We start from the raw sequence: 7188 nt of genomic DNA, 5'->3' as shown, positions 1-7188 counted from the left end.
GCCCTTGACCTGTGCCCAGTTGCTGGGTTATGTGCACGCCAAGTCCCCCACTCGGCCTGTGGAACGCCTCTCCTTCAAAGAGGTGCCCTCCCTGCGTACCCTCCCTCGAACTGCCACGCAAACTGCCACGCCACGCCCTAGCTGACACACCATGTCCTGTTTGCCCATCCTGGTGGCCAGCACTCCCTGGGGCTGCCTTTAGTGGCAGTGGGGGGTGGCTGCCGTTGCTCCTGGCCCCTCCCACACCTCGTCAGCCACCCTCCTGAGAACTGCCGGCTCCCGGCAGGTCTCTGCACTCCCCTGTGGGTTCCCCGGCTCAGGAAACCCCCCTGTATGCTGCGATCCGCCGCTGGACACGCCTGCACCAGAGCTGATCGCCTCTGCGAGTCTTCATGTCCAAACTGCACAACAAGGGGAAGCACAATGGGATCTGGAGCAAAATACCCTTGTGGGGAAGGGAAGGGAAATGGCACAGCTCTGCTTTGATTCATCTAGTCTCTGCAGACCCAGAGGAGAAAACAGACCCAAGAATCCAGGTACCAGATCATTCACCCCCAGCAGAAGAGTCCCTGTGCAGTCTTCTCCCATGCAGAGCATTCTTGGAAGGACAGTGCTACTTGAAGCCCTAGAATGGGGATGTTTCAGAGACAAGAGCTGCTTGGACGTCCTAGCAGTCACCATCAGGACTACTCACCCCACATCCCCCAGTAGAACATGGGGGCACTCTTTTCACCCAGCTGAAAAAATGAGACAGGAGTTGGTTTCCCATGGAAATATGAAATAGAGTCAGTCTAGCAAAGCACAAGGGTTGATCACAGAAGACCTACAGGTAGGTAAGAAGCCTAGCTGACAACCAGAACCCATAGCAGGATCAGCATGGTGGCATGTCCGCCAGATAAGACTTAGCCCATACAGTGCTAATTGCCCAAGTAATACTAATTCTTGTAAAACAGCTTGATCCCATCCCCCCCTCCCAACAGTACATTTATGGAAACATTAAAAACCATGGAAAAGGCCTCATAGCGTACCACAAAAAATAAGGATCCATCATTGCTCGAATGAAACCGCAAGGCTTGCACTGGGTTTTTCAGCAAGGAAATGGAAATCATGCTGACATACAATTGTTCCACCCCCGTGTTCGCCTTCACACATTTCTTACAGGTCAATTTTAAAGAATTAAGTCTTGTTCAGCTAAACATCTGGTGGCTGTTGCTAGAGGAAACAGACTATCTGCAACATTTGAGCAAAAATAATGAGTTACATAAAAGCCAGACTGCATAAGCAAGAACAAGCGTTTTGCCAGTCTATGAACCTCAAACATTACATGAAACCCTGTGTTTAATTTTTGGGTTAGAATACAATGAATTGAACCCGTAAGCACTACAAAACCCACAAAGACTCGAGTTTTCTCTAAGTTTATGAGAATATAATCATGCTGTATTGTAATTAACCTTCTAGCTAGCAGCTGTCCTAAAGATTTTTCCATAAACAGCAGAGACACATGAATTACAGCTTAAAAACGGACCAGTTCAGCTCTAGGCATTTTCAGACTTAGATCAAGTCAGTACAAGTTGAAGAGTTCTAGAAGATGGTTTTGGCCATTAACTATTTGAGTTAGGAGCTCCCCCGTGCCTAGTGGAAGAATATTTTTCCTTAATGCTGCAGAGCACCTTTTCGGTCACTGTCCCTTTTTCCTCAGGGCTTATCAGTGTTTGGAGACCAACACCCAACAGTTGAAGCTATGCTGCACTAAACAGGGGGCATGATTTTGTGGAAAAAGTTGAGAAGCAGCTCTAATGGCATCACCATTCAAATCCCTAGATCAAGTAGAAGCCTTGTAAGATTACAGATTTTTGACATGGGCTTTACAGATCATGAAGTCCCACAACAGGAGAGGCAGCATTCCTGAGACCATCTCAAGCAGCGTAGCTCTAATATACTGGAATTGCACTTCACATTATGTACCTTTCTACAAATAGATATTGCTGTTCTTTGAGGAGAGATTCAGCACTTAAATAATCCAGAAGCCTGATGGATGACTAATACAACTAGAAAGCTTCGCGTACAGAAGGATATTTTAGCTACCACACATCATCAGGACCGCTCTCAATACGCAGGCAAAGAACAGCGGAGGCACCCACAGCTTTCACTGCTGTCTCCCTCTTTTTGACATAGGCTCCAAGACTGATTCCAACTAGCTTCCTCCAGCACTGCCTGGAGAGGTCCGCCCTGCAGTCACCCCCAATCGCTTAGACGGCACAGGGTTGTCCCGTGCAAGCCACCATTGGTCCAGGTCTATCCCATACCACTATGTACTGTATCTACGACTATGCAGAAAGCCACTCCAACACACCACTTGCTGAGCACAGCAGAGATGTACCACATGAGTAACTGTTTAGGCTGGGAATTTAACCATTTAACCAGCAGCCGCTGCTGCTCTTGTTCGTTTATGCCATCCAGGAAAAAAAAATTTGCTCCTAAAGCCAGATTCCTCAAGCTGGACATGGTTCACCAAGCACACTGGAGGCCAACATGGCAGAGTTGAGAGCTAACTCCTCACTTGCATGGACAACACCTGTTTCCAGAGCACAACACTGGAGTGGAAGCACTTGGCACAGGTTTCACCAATGCTGGGAAGAACTCAGGCCAGCGCACCTCTGCTTGGGGACCCTGAGGCAGGGAACACGCAGACGAAGACACAAATGCTCCTTGAACAAGTAATGACATGAGTCGGGGTGCTAGCTTATAGAGGAGTATGGGCAAGTAGAAGTCATGAAATGAGAAAACCAGAGCTTCTTTAAATATTAAATTTAAATATACAGAAAAATAAAAGCAAGCAGGAACAGAATACAAGTGTAGACAGCTTGGGAGCAAGATCCATGGCTGAGACAGCAGCACTTTTCAGTGTCTCGGAATTGATAAAGAATTTCAGTAATGCATTATCAACTTCTACTGTATTAAAAAAAAAAAGACAAGATGGGTCTCCTCACTGTATCACTTAGCATTCATGCTGCCTAGCAGTCTGTGCTAAGAATCCACATCCTCGGGTGTAAGTGGCTGTACAGAAAGCGAGGGGGGGGGGGGAACAAATTAGACATTGTGAGTCGGGTAGAAGCTTCGCCCAAGTGAAAAAGCACGCTACAATCCCAAACCCCATGGAAATAGGTTGATCTGATAAAAAAAAAGTTCCCAAGATCCCAGACATCTTACAGGCAGGAAGAAGAAAAACAAGCCAGTGACTTCAGCCACAAAAGAAACCCTCCACAACATCACATCAAAGCTTCAGACTTCAGGGGCTTATCTTTAAGACAAAACAATATAAAATGAAGCATAGTCAGATGACTACAGTCTCCGTTGGATTCATACAAAGATATTAAAAGCACTGTACCGCACCAGTCTGAATTGCTCAAACTAAAGACTTTTCAAACAATAATGGCACTCCTACTACTGGCACCAAAAAAGATAAATCGGTTTTAGGGGATGAAACTGCAGAACAATTTGAGATACGGTATCAAGCAACATTGAAAACAGATTTCTCCTCCAGGCTGGAAGCTACTGAAAGGATGAAACCATTGTCCATCCATCTGCCCCCTCTCAGCTGAAATTACTAAAAAGCAAGAGCTCTTTAAGCTTTCTACATACAAAATGCAAAATGGAAATTGCAGTTTAGAAAGAATTTGTTTTTTCACATCATTTTGTCCAAAAGTAGAAACAGTATTCCCAAAGGATGATATGCAATTATGGCCCTAAACAAAATGCCCCAACTACTTAACCAGCATCACTTAGTCTGCGCTAGCTTATGTTCGAACAGAAATACAGTTTGTCACTATACATATGTTTTTTCAGAAGTCTAGAAAGGGAAATCTAGTGCCAGTTTCGCTCCTGCAGTACTCCTTACATACACCCAAAAAAACCTCCTGCCAAGCAGAGACTTGCACTGCTCTCAAGGTCATCACTTTATCAAATCAAAACACTTGCTTTTTTGTTTACTTTCATCACTATTGCCTGTTTCTTGAAATCAAGGTGTCTATCCACACTGAAGTCAGTCAAACACTCACCTACAAATGTTGTTCCCTTTGATTTCTCCCTTCTGGAGAGAAATGTGTTGGTGTTTTCCCAACACCTTCGGGTTTGAGTTTTCTGCTCATTTCATAGGTCAGTTGTAATAGAATAGGCAACCTAGCCCATATTTTACTTGTCACACTAGAACAAACGCTTATATACAGAGCGCATCAATTCTCCTCCCAGTAACAAAGTTAAAGCACTTTTAGAGGAGCTTCAGTTCACCACGGAAGACTTTGGACTCTCCCTGACTTTAATCCTACCCAATTTCCTTGTTGGAGATATTCATCACTGACAAGCAGCATTGCAGCTACCTACTTCTCAGCTCAACACGTTTCTAAAAATAAAGCCAGGGAGAGTAGATCAGGGATGCAAGTTCCCAGAGAAGTTACTTCAGGTGAAAAATGCTGACAAAATTGAGAGGAAAAAAATATCAAAATGGAAATAAGATTTAAGAATTGAACAACTTGCATTTGGGTCTCTAAGCATCCTTCCACAGGCTTGACAGATATTTGAAGTACCCTGGTTATAAAGTTACTGGATTTTATAGTGTCTTCCCTTCTATATGGTTGTTTGGGAGTTTTTTAGGAAGGAATATTTGAGCTGCACGTTAAGACGCTCCAGAATATCAAAGGCACATGATACTCACCACACGTTTTGTAATTCACTTCTTATGTTTGTTATCTGAAATCACAGGGTAGCAAGTGCTGGGGCACAGGAGCAGCAGAGCAGCCAGCCAGTCATATCTGTAGTGAATCTGGAAAAGAAGAAAGAGCATTTTTAGAAAGTCTTAATGCAAGAATTCATACAAGCAACTTCCAATCTTGCTTTATTCTGCTAAAAAAAAAAAGCAGCATTGCTTGCAGTTTTCAGTTTAATATAGCGGCTTCCAAGTATACTGTGGATGAAAGAGCCAAACACCACTTCTTACAGGAAAATCTAGTATTTCTCCTTACCCCATGTCAGGACAAACTAATAGCTTTCCATGCAATAACATGAATTTTAGTTCAGAAGATGGCAGAGTTTTCTTAAAATATAGATGTTTCTGGCTCTTCAGTAATTTTGATTTTTGTTTTTGGTAAACTGTGTTTCCCCACCTTGGGAAACAGGTTCCCAAACCTGAACTCCCATGACACAACATCCCTAGGCTGGCTCCATCTCCTGCGATGCTCCAGGCACTTTGGTCAGAAGGAAGCACAAGGGGTTTTTTTGTTTGTGCCTTTTCCCCTTAAATAACACCTTCCAGAGCACACAGCCCATAGGGCAGAACGGGACCCAAACACCAGTTTCCAAGGGGGAGTGTGCTGTAACAGGGATGTGAAGGTCGAACCAAAATGAAACTATTTCAGAAAACTCTGCCCAGGGTGACCAGAGACATGCTGTTCTGCATTCAAAACTTGGGCATTTAACTTCCTTTGGAAGAAAACGCATGGATTGTTCTAACAAAAATTAAAATTTTAAAAAGCAACTTTAAGTTCTGAGAAGCTTTGACCATCATCTAGAAGACCGGTGGTTCTGACACGCTGAAATACCACATCAGACTCCCTTACACGGGCTATAAGCAACTAGGCTCCCCAGTGCCTAACGGGCACTCAAAGCCTATGCCTAAGCTAGCACTTTTATCCTTATTTTCCTAACTATTACAGCAAGGGTAGAAGTTTAAGGATCCATACCAACCTCTCAAACTGCTTGTTCTGTAAGCTCACAGGGGAAAAAACAGTCACTCTTTACCCTGACCACAGCAGAAGGAAACCCCGTACTAGAGAGTATTTTTGCTTTCTCCAACATCAAGTGAAAGATAGACTGAAGTCGCCATCACCGCTGCTTTGACTGAAGCACGCAGGAATTTGGTCTACCCCTGTCCTGTACTTTCATAAGCTTGTTGTCAGTCCAGTCCAAATCATATACGTGCTCTTCCAATATCATTCATGATTTCCATCCCCAAGAAGCTAGAAGGATTGCTCAATGGCATCGTACAAGACTTCAAAAGTCCCCATGAGCTCACAACAGCTGTTATTAATTAATCCTCATCTACAATTATCCAGCACCAACTCCTGAATGAAACCAGCCACCGGGGTGAGGAACACATACCACCGCTCCACAGCTTCAATGTACAAGCGGTGAGTGACACCCATTCCTCTAAAATGAAAAGGCATTAGGTAGTTGAATATATCCCCCAATATTAAGTTTATTGCAAAGCATTTAAGGCAAGCTTTTGTTCTACTTGACATTAAAGCTGTTCCAAGTTATTTGACCAGGTCAAAGGCTGCATCAAGAAAGAACCAGCCAAACTTGTACCAAATTAAGCCCTACAAGAAAGGGAAAACACAAGCACCTATATTCACAGGAAAAGAGAGACCGCATCTTTATTTAGTTACATGATTGCAATCCTGACACCACTCTTGGGCAAAGAATAGGAGCATCCCATTAACATGACACTCCACATATTTAAATGGTGAACACCCTTTAACCCGGTGAAGTTTGCTCTTTTGCCACTTTGAACACATCCCAGTTAAATTTAGAAGGAAAAACAGAAGCCATGCATAAAAATTCCAAATAGGGTTCATTGGCCAGAAACTGCCTCAGTTTCTTTACGTAAATACCAACCTCTACTAAGAAGCAGCATCTCCAAACAAGGAAGCTAAACAGAAGACTATTCATAACCCGCTCCATGGTACAATGAATTTACTTTAGGAATAAGAGTAAATAAATCATCTCATGTTATCCTAAGGTTCAGGTTTGAACCAGGGGTTAGACATTATTCACGTTCTGCTCAAAGAACAAGACAACAGGCGCATTACGGAGGAGTCAAAGTGTAACGTGAGAAAATCCCCCGCGCCGGTCAGCCTCTGCCACTTCCTGCTGGGAAGGCCAGGTGACAAAAACCCGTCCCCACCTCATACAAGACATTGACTAACAGAGCTTTCGACCTGCAGCACAGCAAACACGACTCCTCCCATGTTCACATGGATGGGACTCCAGAACCTTGAGAGCACCTGAGGTTCAAAAGGCAGAGCTCGTTTTCCATCCTTTCCCCGGCCATACACCGATGGTGCTGGGCTCACCCAGAAATCTTGCCCGTTAGCAAGATAGCTCAAGCAAAGCACAGAGGAGCCCAGAGCAACG

The 7188-nt window shown here is 44.1% G+C and overlaps 1 protein-coding gene across 1 annotated transcript in view; it reads right to left on the bottom strand.

The window, feature by feature from the left end:
- CSNK1G1 (casein kinase 1, gamma 1) overlaps positions 1-4791 on the bottom strand; it is a 91522-nt gene extending 86731 nt beyond the window's left edge. Inside the window, exon 1 of the mRNA XM_009323852.1 lies at positions 4712-4791. The gene's annotated coding sequence lies outside the window, so the exon portion shown is untranslated. The remainder of the gene's footprint in view (positions 1-4711) is intronic.
- Between the last annotated feature and the right edge of the window lie 2397 nt (positions 4792-7188).

The sequence above is a fragment of the Pygoscelis adeliae genome, unplaced genomic scaffold (assembly GCF_000699105.1).
Source record: "Pygoscelis adeliae isolate BGI_AS28 unplaced genomic scaffold, ASM69910v1 Scaffold365, whole genome shotgun sequence".
In the NCBI taxonomy this organism is placed as follows: Eukaryota; Metazoa; Chordata; class Aves; order Sphenisciformes; family Spheniscidae; genus Pygoscelis; species Pygoscelis adeliae.
Note: the sequence above shows the minus strand (reverse complement) of the source record. Positions and strands in the feature narration are given on the sequence as shown.